This window comes from Schistocerca piceifrons, unplaced genomic scaffold (genome assembly GCF_021461385.2).
Source record: "Schistocerca piceifrons isolate TAMUIC-IGC-003096 unplaced genomic scaffold, iqSchPice1.1 HiC_scaffold_1192, whole genome shotgun sequence".
Classification (NCBI taxonomy): domain Eukaryota; kingdom Metazoa; phylum Arthropoda; class Insecta; order Orthoptera; family Acrididae; genus Schistocerca; species Schistocerca piceifrons.
Window position 1 is genome coordinate 30001 of NW_025727007.1, and position 5000 is coordinate 35000.

The following is a 5000-nucleotide window of genomic DNA, read 5'->3' on the forward strand; positions in this document are numbered from 1 at the left end:
AACATCTAAGGGCATCACAGACCTGTTATTGCTCAATCTCGTGCGGCTAGAAGCCGCCTGTCCCTCTAAGAAGAAAAGTAATCGCTGACAGCACGAAGGATATCACGCGACTAGTTAGCAGGCTAGAGTCTCGTTCGTTATCGGAATTAACCAGACAAATCGCTCCACCAACTAAGAACGGCCATGCACCACCACCCACCGAATCAAGAAAGAGCTATCAATCTGTCAATCCTTCCGGTGTCCGGGCCTGGTGAGGTTTCCCGTGTTGAGTCAAATTAAGCCGCAGGCTCCACTCCTGGTGGTGCCCTTCCGTCAATTCCTTTAAGTTTCAGCTTTGCAACCATACTTCCCCCGGAACCCAAAAGCTTTGGTTTCCCGGAGGCTGCCCGCCGAGTCATCGGAGGAACTGCGGCGGATCGCTGGCTGGCATCGTTTATGGTTAGAACTAGGGCGGTATCTGATCGCCTTCGAACCTCTAACTTTCGTTCTTGATTAATGAAAACATACTTGGCAAATGCTTTCGCTTCTGTTCGTCTTGCGACGATCCAAGAATTTCACCTCTAACGTCGCAATACGAATGCCCCCGCCTGTCCCTATTAATCATTACCTCGGGTTCCGAAAACCAACAAAATAGAACCGAGGTCCTATTCCATTATTCCATGCACACAGTATTCAGGCGGGCTTGCCTGCTTTAAGCACTCTAATTTGTTCAAAGTAAACGTGCCGGCCCACCGAGACACTCAATAAAGAGCACCCTGGTAGGATTTCAACGGGGTCCGCCTCGGGACGCACGAGCACGCACGGGGCGGTCGCACGCCTTCGGCTCGCCCCACCGGCAGGACGTCCCACGATACATGCCAGTTAAACACCGACGGGCGGTGAACCAACAGCGTGGGACACAAATCCAACTACGAGCTTTTTAACCGCAACAACTTTAATATACGCTATTGGAGCTGGAATTACCGCGGCTGCTGGCACCAGACTTGCCCTCCAATAGATACTCGTTAAAGGATTTAAAGTGTACTCATTCCGATTACGGGGCCTCGGATGAGTCCCGTATCGTTATTTTTCGTCACTACCTCCCCGTGCCGGGAGTGGGTAATTTGCGCGCCTGCTGCCTTCCTTGGATGTGGTAGCCGTTTCTCAGGCTCCCTCTCCGGAATCGAACCCTGATTCCCCGTTACCCGTTACAACCATGGTAGGCGCAGAACCTACCATCGACAGTTGATAAGGCAGACATTTGAAAGATGCGTCGCCGGTACGAGGACCGTGCGATCAGCCCAAAGTTATTCAGAGTCACCAAGGCAAACGGACCGGACGAGCCGACCGATTGGTTTTGATCTAATAAAAGCGTCCCTTCCATCTCTGGTCGGGACTCTGTTTGCATGTATTAGCTCTAGAATTACCACAGTTATCCAAGTAACGTGGGTACGATCTAAGGAACCATAACTGATTTAATGAGCCATTCGCGGTTTCACCTTAATGCGGCTTGTACTGAGACATGCATGGCTTAATCTTTGAGACAAGCATATGACTACTGGCAGGATCAACCAGGGAGCTGCGTCAACTAGAGCTGAGCAGCCGGCCGCCCGGGAGTGTGTCCCGGGGGCCCGCGCGAACACGCAAGCGTCCGCTCAATCATTCTGCAAACAGGAGGAGGCTGAGCTCCCCTGCACAATACACCTCGAAACCCTCTCAGGTCCCGGCGGCGCGCAGCGCCGTCCCAAGTACTTGGTCGGGTTCGAGAGAGGCGCAATCGCCCGGAGTTAGGCGAGTAGACGCTTTCGGTGCGACCACCCGTGCTCCCAACTGAGCTTGCCGCTGCCGACAGAGGCCCGGGAGCGTGCTGTCGTGGCATTGCCGGCGGGAGACAACACGCGCCACCTACGGTGACCGGCAGCTCCAACGCCAGCGCCACAGAAGGACAAAAGCCCCACTTGGGTGCCGAAGCGAACTCTCCCAGCACAGCGCACACGCCAACACATCCGCACAGCTGCGATACAAACCACCAGCGAGAACCGCTGGGGCGACCGAGCAGCAGACGGCGTCGCGGCGCCGAGCGCCGGGCGGCGGCGCATCCTCAACGCACACAGTCCTCAATCGGACCAGCACACTGCAGATGTCCACCGCGCTTCGCACCGGGCCCGCGAGGACCTACTTTGGCCGCACGGCGCCGCGCGCAGGGTGCGCCGGCGCGCAGCTGCGACGCCTGCCGCGTCCGTCGGCCGGCGCGCCTGCCACTGGCCGCCCCCACCAGCCGGCTGTAGCGCGTGCGCCCACGCACCGCGCGGCCAGCACGCCGGGAGGCGCCCCCTCACCGGCCGGGGACGGTCCCACCCAGCCACCGCCGCGTATCGCTTCACACCCAGATGCCGTTCAGTTTCGTCGGCATGGTGGGTATCGCTGGAACAACCGGTTAGTACCTCAACCTATCGTCGCCATCACCGATTCACCCCTAGCGAGAACAACCGCACCACAACGGGTTACCATTTCTTCATTTGCGTAACTTCACCAGAAAACGTAGGCGTCCATCGCCATTTGCAACTTCAACCATTATTGCATGCCTGTGTCAGGTGTCACGCCACACTACGTCTGCCCACATACACGCAACAAAATGTGCACGCCTAGACAATACGTGGAAGGTGGCCCCCGTACGTATGCGATGTCCATTGCTCGAACGACTGTCAACCGGCTTCTGTAGCATGTCGCAGATATGGAACGCGCTGCACCATGCCATCACGGTGTGTGAGGAGAGACGACTAGGTCCGAATACATCAACAGACAGCTCATGCTGATCGCCATCCACGGCGTCCGTTCCTCCCACACGTCTCTATGGCGTACCACACTGCAATCCAGCTCTCATAGGGAGACGACACGTAGCTGCGTGCACAATATTTGCACTGTATGGTCCGCCGTTTTTGGGCGCAGTCGTTGTACGGTCACACATGTGCCACGATGTATCATTCAGTACATAAGGACGAATGTGCAGTACAGATTGTGGTTCACGCGTACGACATCAGCGGACAGTTGACACAGGCCGCACCACAACGTAGCCTGCGTACGTCGCATGCGAAGGGCATTGAACATGCAAACTTGTCACCAACCACCTTGCGAAGGCAGGGGGCAAGGTGGGGACGTGGGGAGAGGTGGGGGGGGGGGGGGGGCGGCATGTACGCCCTGCTGCCATCCACATTACAGTGTACAGCAGGAGCATGTGGAAAGTCAGCAAGACTTGCAAGGTGTTTAACATGAAGCGATACACAGGGGAGCGGGCAGTGCGAGTAGCGAACTATATTGCGAGGGTTGCGGGTGGGCAACACTACACTAATTGAACGAGTCGTATAACAATTACAGAGCAGGTTTAGGCGACAACGTGGGTTACGATAGGCGACAACGTGGGTTACGTTAGGGGACAACGTGGGTTACGTTAGGGGACAACGTGGGTTACGTTAGGGGACAACGTGGGTTACGTTAGGGGACAACGTGGGTTACGTTAGGGGACAACGTGGGTTACGTTAGGGGACAACGTGGGTTACGTTAGGGGACAACGTGGGTTAGGTTAAGGCACAACATGGGTTAGGTTAAGGCACAACATGGGTTAGGTTAAGGCACAACATGGGTTAGGTTAAGGCACAACATGGGTTAGGTTAAGGCACAACATGGGTTAGGTTACGGCACAACATGGGTTAGGTTAAGGCACAACATGGGTTAGGTTAGGGGACAACATGGGTTAGGTTAGGGGACAACATGGGTTAGGTTAAGGCACAACATGGGTTAGGTTAAGGCACAACATGGGTTAGGTTAGGGGACAACATGGGTTAGGTTAGGGCACAACATGGGTTAGGTTAGGGGACAACATGGGTTAGGTTAGGGGACAACATGGGTTAGGTTAGGGGACAACATGGGTTAGGTTAGGGGACAACATGGGTTAGGTTAGGGGACAACATGGGTTAGGTTAGGGGACAACATGGGTTAGGTTAGGGGACAACATGGGTTAGGTTAGGGGACAACATGGGTTAGGTTAAGGCACAACATGGGTTAGGTTAGGGGACAACATGGGTTAGGTTAGGGGACAACATGGGTTAGGTTAGGGGACAACATGGGTTAGGTTAGGGGACAACATGGGTTAGGTTAAGGCACAACATGGGTTAGGTTAGGGCACAACATGGGTTAGGTTAGGGCACAACATGGGTTAGGTTAGGGCACAACATGGGTTAGGTTAGGGGACAACATGGGTTAGGTTAGGGGACAACATGGGTTAGGTTAGGGGACAACATGGGTTAGGTTAGGGGACAACATGGGTTAGGTTAGGGGACAACATGGGTTAGGTTAGGGGACAACATGGGTTAGGTTAGGGGACAACATGGGTTAGGTTAGGGGACAACATGGGTTAGGTTAGGGGACAACATGGGTTAGGTTAGGGGACAACATGGGTTAGGTTAAGGCACAACATGGGTTAGGTTAAGGCACAACATGGGTTAGGTTAGGGGACAACATGGGTTAGGTTAGGGGACAACATGGGTTAGGTTAGGGGACAACATGGGTTAGGTTAAGGCACAACATGGGTTAGGTTAGGGGACAACATGGGTTAGGTTAAGGCACAACATGGGTTAGGTTAGGGGACAACATGGGTTAGGTTAGGGGACAACATGGGTTAGGTTAAGGCACAACATGGGTTAGGTTAAGGCACAACATGGGTTAGGTTAAGGCACAACATGGGTTAGGTTAGGGGACAACATGGGTTAGGTTAGGGGACAACTTGGGTTAGGTTAGGGGACAACATGGGTTAGGTTAAGGCACAACATGGGTTAGGTTAAGGCACAACATGGGTTAGGTTAGGGGACAACATGGGTTAGGTTAGGGGACAACATGGGTTAGGTTAGGGGACAACATGGGTTAGGTTAAGGCACAACATGGGTTAGGTTAGGGGACAACATGGGTTAGGTTAAGGCACAACATGGGTTAGGTTAGGGGACAACATGGGTTAGGTTAGGGGACAA

The 5000-nt window shown here is 54.2% G+C and overlaps 1 non-coding gene across 1 annotated transcript in view; it reads right to left on the reverse strand.

Moving 5' to 3' along the window:
• Window positions 1–1557, reverse strand: part of LOC124729100 — a 1909-nt gene extending 352 nt beyond the window's left edge. The window contains exon 1 of the ribosomal RNA XR_007007533.1: window positions 1–1557. This exon is cut by the window's left edge and continues 352 nt beyond it. This is a non-coding gene — a ribosomal RNA (small subunit ribosomal RNA).
• Window positions 1558–5000: the final 3443 nt, after the last annotated feature.